This window comes from Pipistrellus kuhlii, unplaced genomic scaffold (genome assembly GCF_014108245.1).
Source record: "Pipistrellus kuhlii isolate mPipKuh1 unplaced genomic scaffold, mPipKuh1.p scaffold_m20_p_43, whole genome shotgun sequence".
NCBI lineage: Eukaryota > Metazoa > Chordata > Mammalia > Chiroptera > Vespertilionidae > Pipistrellus > Pipistrellus kuhlii.
Window position 1 is genome coordinate 1,147,498 of NW_023425544.1, and position 12,793 is coordinate 1,160,290.

The window sequence follows — 12,793 nt, forward strand, 5'->3', positions numbered from 1 at the left end:
CTTGACAGTAATATAGCCTTGTGGTTATGATACACAATGTTCTGGTTCTTAGGAGATACAGGCTAACATATTTCAGCATAAAGTGTTATAAAATCTGCAATTTACTTTCAAATGGTTCAGCAAAAAAATAAATAAAAACAAATAAATAAGACAAAAAGTGCAGTGTGTATATATATTTTTGAAAAGAATGCAAATATATAAAACATTTATCAGTGAACTTAGGTAAAGGGTAAATGGGTTTTCATTGTGCTATTCTTTCAACTTCTCTGCAGGTTAAAAAAAATTTTTTTTAAATAAAAGAGTTGAAAAAAATAATCAATTTTTCATTTTTGAAAGATCTTACAAAAGCTGAAATGATTTTGCCTTAAAACACATCAGCAAAAAATGGGAGGAGATTGGGATAGAAAATAAATTAAACAAATATGACAAAGACATTGATGGTTGTTGAAGCTATGCGATGGGTACATGGGGGAATCTTTATTCAGTACTGTTGAGTATCCTTAGAAATCTTCATAATAAAAAGTTAAAATAAAGTCCCAGTTCAGAAAACGTTATTTGCTACAATTTATAAGAAGGTAAATAGCCAACATACATACAGAGTTCACTTAGCCCCAGCTGGGTGCCTCAGCTGGTTGGAGAGTTATTTGTCCTGTACACTAAAAGGTGTGGGTTCAATTCCCAGTCAGGGCACATACCTAGACTGCAGGTTCAGTCCCTCGTCGGGAGGCAACTGGTCAATGCTTCTCTTTCTCTCCCTTCCCTCTAAAAGCAAAAACAAAACAAAACAAAACAAAACAAAACAAAAAACACACAACCCCCCCCCCCACAAACAAATAAAAAACATTACTCATAAAAAAAAAAACACACCAAAAAATGCACAAAAAACACCACACAAAAAACCAACACTGAGAGCCCAGCAAATAATGGGCAAAGGACAAGGTTCAAAACAGAAAAATAAATATGAATCAAAGAAACAAAAATTAAAACAGAATTCACATAGTATACATACAAAGATTCAAAAAATAAAGACTTCTAGTTGTAGCCCAGGTGGCTGTAAATGGAATGTTGATAAGAATAAACAACAGTAAAACATTTATGAAAAGTAATTTGGCAAGTGTATCAGGAACCTTAAATATATGCATATCCTCTAATCCAGCATTGGGAATTGCTGGAAACATAGTTTAAAGAAAAACTCAAATGTCAATGAATCTCTAAGTATAACATCATTCACATTAAAACAATAGCAAAAATTCAAATTCCCCTTGAGGGGCACAGTTCAGTAGTATATCATGGCACATCTAAGCAGAGGAATTATATAACCATTTGCAAAGATAGTATCTCATGGTGTGAGGGGAATCTGAATGATGAAGATCACATGAAAAGAAAAGATACTGACTGTCTGAGTTCAATTATGTAAAAAAGGAATAAAAAACATTTGGAAAGAGATGCACCATTTTTTTAAAATTTATTGATTGTTTTAAGAGAGCGAGAGAAAGAAAAAGAAACATCAACTTGTTGTTTCACTATTTATACATTCATTGGTTGATTCTTATATGTGTCCTAACTGGGGTTGAACCAGAAACTTTGGTGTATTGGGATGACACTCTACCAACTGAGCTACTCGGCCAGGACCAGAGATGCACCAAAATTTAATGCTGGTTGCCTCATGGTGCTGGAAATATGAGTGACTTGTGTCCCTATGCGTTTCTGTCTTTCCCAAGTCTTCTGCAATGAAAATATGTTATTTTATAATCAGGAAAAAACCCCACCATACATATTATTATTTTTTAGATGTTGTCTCACCTGGCCCTCTGCCCATAGACATATGACTAGTGTACATTTCTGTGATTGTTCCTGTTATTACAAGAGAAGTTTCACAGGTGACTGGGTAGCCCTGTGTGGCATCAGGGATTCACCTGTGGGATGAATTTTAACTAGCACAAAGGACCCTATAAGTAGGAACACTTAGAGGCAATTAATTGGTAGTAATATTATAAATAGAAAAGGAGCCAAATAAATGTTTCCTGGATATCATTAATTTAGTTGTAAAATAATTCAGAGTTACTCTGATAACCCCATATACAGAAGGTACTCATTATAAAGACAGCCATGTGTTAAATAAGAACATGTAGATGCAGAGATGGCTGTGCTGTACACAACTTAGATATTCCCACGGAGACAGCAGTTCTCAAAATACCATCCTCAAAAACAAACGTTTCATGAAGGAAAACAAGTCTCATGCAATGCTAATTGAGTTGGTCCCGCTCACTCTCCCAGAATCCAGCTCCTTTTCTCTCTGGCTGGTCTGAATGCTATGACCCAGTGCAGACCTCTTCTCAGGACATTCTTATTTGTAAATGCACATTATAATTTACTTTAGAAAAAAGTACGTATAGGAGCACAGAGAAGATTGGACAGGAGAGGCCATGGGGATGCCCCTAGACGCCTGTCAAGTCCTACTGATCCCGTCTCCCAAAGAGCTAATTTCCCTCCCTCTCCACTCTCACCAGAAAGTCCTAGCCTCTGCATCTCCTGTCTGAGTGACCAGAGTGACTTCTAATTGCTCTTTGTGCTTCCATGAAGGTTCATGCAGTCCCTCGGGCGAAAGTGTACCATATCCCTCCACACCTTTACATACCAGACCATCATAAGGTTGGATTAATTTTACAAATATCTCAGGAAAAGGAAGAAAAGCTTTACATTGGCTGTTAAGCTTCCTGGTTTATTCGCAAAGTTTTTTTTTTTTTAAACATTTTTATAGATTTCAGAGGAAGGGAGAAGGGGAGAGAGAATCATCAGTAATGAGAATCCTTGATTGGCTGCCTCCTGCACACTGGGGATAGAGCCCACAACTCAGGATTCGAACCATGACCTCCTGGTTCATAGGTTGATGCTTAACCACTGAGCCAAACCGGCCGGGTCAAAGTTTTAACTGTATAGGAAGCATCTATTTTCCAAGTAAGCTCCATGGGAGGCAGCCTCGTGTTTAAGAGGCTTTGGAATCAGGCCTGTATTTGAATCCTGGTCCTGCCACCCGAAGTTGTTGTGACTTTGAGAAAGTCACTTAACTTCTCTGAGCCTCAATCTCCTTATCTATAAAATTCATAGATTATTACTACTACTTGGTAAGACTAAGTGTGGTATTCATATGGCACTTAGCTTACAGCCTAGTATATTGTTAAGGCTCAAAAGAAGCTATAGTGATAATGAAATTTTTCCTATAATAATCCTTAAGTTTCATGATTCCTTAAAGAAAGGTCTTGCATGTTAAAAGGCCTGGTTGTTGGCTAAATGCCTTGTGCCACAAGTCAACTGAGATCTGGCTCCCAAAGGCTGACTTCCTTCTGGGAGACAGTGTGACTCAGTGACAAGAGCACAGGCCTTAGACTCAGTCAGGACTGGGCCTAACCCAGCCGTGCACCCACTGGCAGTGACCTTAGCTTTGACAGTAAATCTGTGCACTTCAGTTTCCTCATCTGTAACAGGACCCTGCTGCCCGACCCCCTGCCCAATGTACCTGTGGTGTGAGTGACAGAGCACATGGACACTGACCAGTACAGGGCCTGGCACATGGAAGGGACACATTACACAGAGACTCCCTTCCATTTCTTTCAATATCAGTTCTTCCTGATCACACTCAGGTTAAAACCAGAAGTTCTCGCTGCACAATGAACTGGGCCCTCCTGGCAGGAGGGTGCAGGAATGGTACAGTTGGCTTTAAAAAGATGACTAAATTGCTCAACAATGGAAATACATATAATAAACCTATCCCCACAAATGTTTTATTTGGCTTTAAGGCCCTGCTGTGCCTGCATCCCACTACCCCCTTGAACATGGGGGTCTACACTGCTCACTCACACAGGGAAAATTGGCAGACCCTCTTCCCTACCCAGAGGTGCTTCTTGTGCCCTCTGCCCGAGGATGGCAATGTCACAAGAGCAAGGGAGCTGCACAATGCCCAGAGATTTATGAAAATACGCATCTGAAAAAGGGAATGCTGTGCAGAGAGCGGTCATGTGGGCAGGCCTGGTGCATGGGAGCAATTAGAGCTGGTTTGCAACAACTCAGTGCTGTTCTATTCAATTGCTTAAAGAATTGCCATAGCAACAGCAGCCACACATAGTAAAGTGGCAGCAAGATGGAGCAAACACTTGAAAAAGACTCTCTTGTTAACCCTCCTCCCCTCCCCAAAATGAATAAAAGGCCATTTTCTTTCTCTAAAATAGTCTTCCAATCAATGTCCACACTGCATGCCAAAGTGGGTGACTAGATGCCCATCTTAGTGGGTGTTTTTCCCCTTTGTTTTATTTTTTGTGTGTGTGCTAGTAATGACAATAGCAGCTACCTTTTAATGAGCTCCTACTATGTCCTGGGCTGATGAAAACTTCACTTAATAATTCCACCAACTGGCATCTGCTGAGTGCGGACTGTATCTGCCCTGGGGGCATGAGACATCCTGGACACTCCCTGCCTGCAAGGAGCTTGAAGTCTAGCTAGAGGGAGCCACAAACAAATGTGCTTATGAGTGGGGCGGCACCTGAGCCATCTCAGTGGGCACCCTCTAAGTGCCAGCGATACAGAGATAAATAACAAGGTCCCTTTCCTTCAAATAGCTCGCAGTTTGGTGGGGTACAAAGCACTAATGAGGGGGCCACATCTAATTGCTAACATGTGGGAGCTGGGAGGCCACATTTAGGCATTTACTTGACAAAAAATAACACACAAGTTACAGAGGTGAACCCAAGTCATCCTGATTAAAAATCTGTAGTGTTTATTTGGCATGCTGAGTGGGGTTAGATTGATAGGTAAATAGTCAAAAAGTTCCCAGCTTGTTCTTGGAATATGAGAGTTAAAATGGAAAGATATCTCATACTGTAAAATGTAATCTACTTCTAATGAAAGGGAGAACTGGTACAAAAAAATAAACAAAACATAACTAGTGGCAACTAATGACCTTGTGGAAGAGCTCTCATGGCCAGAGGCGAGCAGACGCTGACTCAGGAAGAACCTGATTCCGGGGTCAGAGAGAGGAGGATGAATTACAGGGAAGTATTTCAGTGTTTCGAATACACACAGAAACTGTCTGTGCTTGCTCCTTGGAATCAGCATCACAGCTGTGGGCTTGATGACCTGGCTTACTTCAGGACTGAAACCTAGAGTGGATCTAGAAATAAAGGCTGCAAACTTAAATGCCTTCACCGCCTCAGAAGGAATAGAGTTGAGTGACGGCAGCAGGTGGAAGACAACCGGAAGTGGTGGCAAACAGAATAAGCATGCCCTGTCTCCAAATAGTCAGGAGTATCCAGGATGTCTCATGTCCTCAGCCCGCACGCATGCACGTACACACACACACACACACACACACACACACACACACACACACACGTTAAAGCACCACTTGACAAACCAACACATTTAAGGGCTATGTTGAAATTGGCCTACAGCTGCCAGTTTTTACCTCTGAAGAGAAATAAATGGACTATCTCTGTCTTCTCATCAAAAGTCCCTCTGCAAATAATGCTTCAGACCAGGGGAAGGAGGCCGGGTAATAACAGTTGAGAGCTGTCTGCACAGAGGGGTCTGAAGGACGGTCGTCCTGTCCCAGTGACTAAGCATTTGCACCTTTGCGTTCTTGGTGCTCAGGTGAGCAGATGGTGCTGTGCACTCTCATTATGGACACTGAGGAGCACCACCAAATGCTTATCTCCAACTCAGCTACTTGGAGAAGACAGATGGACTTCAACCCAATCTGTTCCACACCTGGAAAGCCAGAGAATGCCTCTTTATTTTAACCACAGAAAATGGGAAAATGGCCAGGAACAGACTGCCTCTCTCTTGCTAGGCATTTCACATCCACTGGCTCACTAACATCTCTGAACCACTCTGGGAAATAGGCACGATTACCCTGTTTTCCAGGTAATTTAAAACTGAGGATCATGAAAAAAGGAGGCATATTTCAACTGGGAGCGAGCGGCAGAGGATCTGAAACCAGCAATTTCTACTGAGCACACCACTTCCACAGAGAGGCTGCAGGGGCTGGTGCAGAAACCGCAGCGTCGGAGCACCCTCTTCAGAGAGCTCTAGGAGAAAGGGGCTCTTTGGCCTCGCTTCCAGGACTGCTGTTAGGTGCAGCCTGGCCTGCTGGGTTAAAGTCACCCTTGGGGGAATGGGGAGGTGACTAAAGGAAGGAGAGCAAGAACCTAGCCTCCTTGTGTGGGGGCATCCCTGAAATATGTGTTAACCACCCTAACGCCAAGAGAAAAACACGATTTGAGAGTTTGCCTTTATCACCTGTATACTGATGGAGGTGGCAGACACATACCACAGCCAGGGGGCAGAGAGAGGACGCTTTAAGCGGGTCCTCCTCCATCACTCACTGCACGATAATCAGCCTGCATTGTGACCCTTCTCCACGGGAGCCACAGCGGGAAACAATGTAAGAACACATTCCAAACACAGGACAAAGTAAGGCCATACACTGACCAGGTTTAGCCTGCTAGTGCTCTCCACCACTCTCTATTCAAACTTCCTCCGCTCTGCCTAGCTACTGACCTGTCTCCATCCCTATCCACCTTCCAGCACACACACACACACACACACGCCTGCCTGGATGTCATAGAGAAAACTAAAGCCGTCAGATGGCCCCCTCCCCACTTCTTCCTTTACCCGGATCCCACCCATCCAGGCTTCTTCCCCAGTGAGACTCGGGCACAGGGACAGAGGGGCTGTTCTCTGCTCCAAGACCACCCACCCTGCTTTGCCAAACCCCTTCCTTATCATGGCCTGGCTCTGTCAAATACCCTCATAGCCCGTGGTTCTTTCTCATAAACATTTCAAGTTTCTTCTCATGTTAAAACAACACCCCCTACCCCTCAAATTTCCCCTCTCCATATAAAACAAGCTGGCTATCATCATTCTCTCATCCCTACCAGCTACCAGTCAAACTGCCCAAAGGCTTGTCTAAACTCAGCCAAGATTCCCAGGAGCCCTAAAACCACCAGAGATTCTCTATGGCCAGGGCCTGTTTGTTAGCACTCTCCTGTGTTGTCCCGGCTGTAATTTCCTCTGAATGCACCTCCTCTAGCTCCTTCACCGGCTCCCCTTTCTTTGGCAGTCTCTGAACTACACTTGTTCTCTGTCTTATGCCCTCCTTACTTCCGGTTTTATATACTCCCCTGGTTAATTATGTACTACTCAAATGCTGACATCTCTCACCTCTGTATCCCCATCCCACCCCTCTCCTGAGCCCATGGATTCATATTCACAGCTGCCTAACTGGACATTTCTTGGATGGATGTCCACTGACATGTCACACACAACAGGAATAAAGGGGAACCCACCTTCCTTCCCAAGTCAGTTTTTCCTTCATTCCAGTGAATGAGAACAGCCCTGCCCAGCCACCTGGGTCAGTTTTACTTTATAGTCTTGGTTACCGAGACATGTGGCTTCTAGGCCCTCACGCTTCTCACACCTCCCAATTCTCTCTACCCCTCAGTCACTTTCCCACTTCAGGTCACCATCATCTTTCTCCTGAGGGGTCTCTGCTTCCAAGTTTGCCTTATTAATTGTTCTCTTTTCATATTACTACCACAGCCACCTTTCGAGTTCTATGGAGACAGGGGTTCTTCAAAAACTCCTCCACAGCTGCCCTACTGACATCAGGATTCCTTGTAAGCTTCCTGACATGGCTTATCAAGTCCTCCCCATACGGCCCAAAATCTCTCCTGCCACACCTTTCCCTGTGCCAGTGACCATCACTCTCTCTGCCTGGAGGGGGCTGCCCTCCCTCCTTTCCCTGGCTTTTACTCCTCAAATCTCACCTTGGATATAATTTCCTCTAGGGCTCCTTCACTGAGCCCCAATTCCTGCTTGGGTGTGTCTCCTATCGTCTCCCCTGGAGCACTCACTAAACTGAATTATAATTGCCTATTTGTCATTATCTGCACTGTCTATTCCATTCCTTGTTGCCAAGCCAACCAATGCCCAACCTGATTACTGACCCATAAGAGTGGACAGTCACAGGACAGTAGAAAAACACAGAAGATATGTGGTATGAATAGCTTCTAACCTTGCTTCTGAACCTGACTGCTTTGTGACCTTGGATTGATTGTTTAATGTCTCAGAATCTCAGGTCCCCATCTGTAAAACTGATGTAACACCTATCTCTCAGGTTGCTATGAGTATTAAGTGAGATGACACGTGAAAGCACCTGCCACTATGCAGGATGCATAACAGGCTTCAGAAATGTTTTCTAAAATTAAGTGAAAAAGTCTAATTATTCAAAAAGGACATTTGAGGTGCATGAGCACAGAGCTGGCTGGTGAGGCACATGGCCGCACTCCGCCCACACTGAGGAAAGAAGGCTGAAGGCAGGAGTATCAAAGCCTTCTGTGTAAAGGAGAGGATTCCTCCACAGAGGCCAAAGCGGAAGAACTAAGTTTCCAATGTTATTGGAATTACTTTCCTCGCGAGCCTCTGAGGAAGAGAAGCCGTTTTTTCTCGGGCAGCTTGTCTGGGACACTGCTCTTGCAGAAAACCAATAGGACTAGGGTTGCATGACAGAAACCGAGATGAAGAGAACTATTTGCCATATTTGCTGAGTCTGATGGAGTGAGAAAAACCTCCACGTTGACTCCCAAGCCAGAATCCTAGAAGGCAGCCAAGAGCCCTGCCTTTCCCTCCAGCTCCACATTTTTGACTGATTTCATCTCTTAATCTCTCAGGTTTGTTCTCTTTGCTCTATTCCCACTGCTTTAGAGTTCTGAGCTCAGTTTTTCTTCCCAGAACGATTACAGCAGCCTTCTCACTGGTCTCTGCCTCGGTCTCATCTCCTTCCAACCAACCTCCTTGATGTCTTCAGAAAAGCAAGTGTTCCTGTTTGAATCCTTCCGTGGCTCCGCTGACTACACAGAAAGCCCAGACTTCCGGGAAGCCTTCAAAGATTTCCACAAACTGGCTCCTTTCTCTCAGGGTCATGTTTCAAAGACACACCCTATATTTCAGCCACGCAGAACAACTTGAGATTTTTATAAAGGGGCGCTCTTGCTGTCACCTGTTTAAAATAATCTTTTGTTTTCTAACTCCTTCAAGACCCATTTCCAGTGAGTAGCTCCTCCTCTGGGAAGCCCCCCTTACCCTATCTTGGCTATTAATCACACTTTTTGTGCCACTCTCTTACCTAGCGCTTTCCTTCATTATCCTGAATAACAACTGTTTTTCATGGTTGTTTATTTTTTTAATACCTTTTTATTAGGATGACAATTAGAATAACAGACTTCACCAATAAAAACTGATGAAAAAAAAAAAACTCTTCAAAGGGCAGAAGGAAATCTGTCAATGTAGTTTCATACTCAGATAAACTATTTTTCAAGTCATAGCAAAATAAAGATATTTTTACATATACAAAGACAAAAGCATTTGTGATATTCGCTGAAAAAAATAGTAAAGAAGAAAAGAGAATCCACAGGAAAACAATGGTGAACACAGATGTCGATAAATTGTAAAACGAACTACAGTCTATATTTTATTGTTAGTGTTTTTTAAAAAGTGAAGTTAATAATCCAATATGGATAAGATTTGCATATAGGGTTGTCCAATGAATAAAGTTTATTAAAACCCTTGTATTGTTTTGGAAAAGAATAAAGATACCAAATAATTCAGAATTGTTAATTTATGTGATTTCCATATATATGTAGGTTTATTCTGTTTTCCTGTCTTCTGGGCTAGACTCCCAAAATATCTTCTTGGAAAAGCAAAATGCCTCTTTCCCATTCTGTAGCTGTAGTCTTCCTAAAATATTTTACAAATAGCTTTCTCAAACTAAGCTCACATTTTAGTCTACTCTGGAGAAGGTTTGTTTAGGATCCTCTCTCTCTCTTTCTGCTTTGGTCTTTTCCCCAGCTGGAGCATTTCCCCTTCCCGTTTATTCCTTCACTTTTCACATTTTAACTTCAACTACTTTTTATCTTCCCCAATGTTCTACTCTTTTTCTTCCCTTTTAACTTTTTTATCGCATTTTCAGATTTAGAGAAAAATTAAAAGAATAATGAAAAGAATTCCCATTTACCCTTCACCTAGATTGTCCAAATGTTAACATTTCACCACAATGGCTTTATCCTTTTCTCTCTCCCCTTGCTTGTGCACATGCTTGCACATACACATAGTTATATAATTCTATATTATATATCTTTTATCTGTATAAAATGTTTCTTTGAACCATTTGAGAATAAATTTAAAACATGATGTCCCTTCACCACTGCATACTGAAGTATAGTCAGTTCTGCTACAATGGGACATATATTTTCCTAAAAATCATCATGCTTAAGGGCACAAGGCTCAAAGATTTAACCAGGGACATGTCTAAAATAAGATAGACACCTAATAAAAACAAGAGCACAACTTTTACATGTTCAATGGGTAGAAATATATAAATACTATAATAAATGTCATTCTATTATACCTTGAAATAGACATGAAGTTTGCTCAGGAACTGGGCTCCAGAAGGGTTGCAGTCTGTGAATAGATTGTGGAGTGGTGGAAGGAAGATGGAAAACTGTATCACTGCTGTGGATAGAGGTATAAGGCTCATAATACACACAATGAGCTGAGGTAGCTGGTAGGTGTTAGAGGTGTGCATGTATGAGGTCTGTGTATTCCTACACATCTTGGTTCATCTGGGTGCAGTTTTCTGCATTCACCTGGCATTTCTCATGGTTGGTATCATACATAATCAAACATAAAATTCACATTATGCTCAAATTGTTCCCTAACATATCATTTGCATTAGAACAATCTTGTGCAGGTAATACAGCAAACTGACTATGTTTCTTTTTAAAAATTTTTTTTGACTTATTTAAGAGAAGAAAGGAGAGGGAGAGAGAGATTGAAACATCAATGAGAGAGAATCATTGATTGGCTGCCTCCTGCACGCCCCCTGCTGGGGATCGAACCAGCAACCTGGGCATGTGGCCTTGGCCAGAATTGAACCTGGGACCCATCAGGCCACAAGTTGATGCTTTACCCATTGAACCAAACCAGCTAGGGCCTGACTATATTTCCTAGAATCTCTGAGATTATCATAGTAAAATGAATCACTAAAATAAAAAAAAATTAACATTGTTACAATAAATACTTAAGTACAGCCTTTATTCAGAATTCAGTATTTATCCCAATGTCTTTTTACAGCAAAAGAAAATCCTGAATCAGACATTGCATGCAGTTGTCCTGTCTCTCATCTCCTTTAATCTGAAATAGTTCTTGGGTCTTCCTTTGTTGTAAGACATTAACATTTTTGAAGAGTACAGGCCAGCTATTTTGTAGACTGCTCTTCAATTCAGATCAAACCCTCTACTCTTACCTCAATCTATCACGGTTGGCTAACACACTATTAATGCCTGAAATCTTCCTGAATGTGATTCAAGTGTGGAGGTAGGGTCTGTCTTTTATCATAGCTATCTTTGAAGAATCAGGTGAAATCTGCACTGGGAAACCTGGAAAATGGCAGTTACCTAATTGCCCTTAAAAAAGGTCCCTTCTTACTAAAAGACACACTGGCCACCACAGAAAGTAATTGGCTTACCACACCCCAAAGTATAGGAAGTACGTCACTCACTGGACAGTCATTTTAGAAGCCTGACATTCAGATCTATATTTCAGGAAGGCTATTGTAACTGGAGGAGGAAAACTGGGAACTAACATTTTTTTGAGTTTCTACAATGTGGTCATTATACACATTACGGTAATATACATTTAATCCTCATAACAGCTCCTCTGTCTTGCTTTAAATTTTATATTCTTTCCCCATATTTTACTGTATCTTCTATGAATCACAAGGGTTCTCATGTGTATTCGTATACAAAAAAGGAACCACTACCATTGCAGTTCAGGGCAGAGCATGAGTCAAAGACACCACATTGCACACATGCAGACAATAATGCTGTCACTGCTTTACCCTCCAAGTCTTGTGTCTGAAGCACAGCTCTACCATGTGATTGTAGAGTTCTACCACTTAATTGGCATGAGGTTGTGGAGTGCTGAGCTCTGTGCATGTGCTCAATACACATTCTGAAAAACATTTTATAATGCTTTTACTTATTTTTACGGTGGGCTTTTTTTCTCAACTGGATTCTTATCTTGACTAAAAAGAAAATAGCACAAGTCCATTTATTCATTCATTACTTCATTTGCTCACTCACTCACTCTCCTCAGCATGCCCAAACATGACTAAGGACTCTATGGAAACATTCCATAATCCTTTGGCATCCCGAGGTTTAGAATAGGATGGTTCTAATTAATAGATAATAAGAAATAGTATAATAAAACCATTCTTTTTCTAGACAATAGAGATTGCCTCATTATTCCTCTAAATGACAGAGAAAGAAATGGTACCACACTGGAGCATGAATTCCTGCTTTGCCATCCCTGAGCTTTATGTAATGGAGGCAGGATAAAAATTATACACATTGTGTGTATACACAACCACTGGAGTCTATGGTTGGTGGCTGTGGTCTCTTTGTGTGGGATGCATGCAGTCAAGTAGGTTTTAGAATAGGATTTGTGACCTAGGGAGACTATTTATTTACATTCAACTTGAGCCATATCCTCCTGCATGGTCCTTGAGGAAATTTAGAACCTCAACATACTGGGTCAAGCCACATTTTTAGATCCTTCAGAAGTATGAAATGTGTTAGACTAGAGGGGTCTAGACCTTGCAATCTCTGAGCTGGAATTTAAATATAATATTAGGAAACTATAGAATCTAGAAAATTATTAATACTATCTATTTTGTAATTCT

At 41.6% G+C, this 12,793-nt stretch overlaps 1 protein-coding gene across 19 annotated transcripts in view; it reads right to left on the reverse strand.

The window, feature by feature from the left end:
* DENND1A (DENN domain containing 1A) overlaps positions 1–12,793 on the reverse strand; it is a 439,633-nt gene that overhangs the window by 101,996 nt on the left and 324,844 nt on the right. The window lies entirely within an intron of this gene.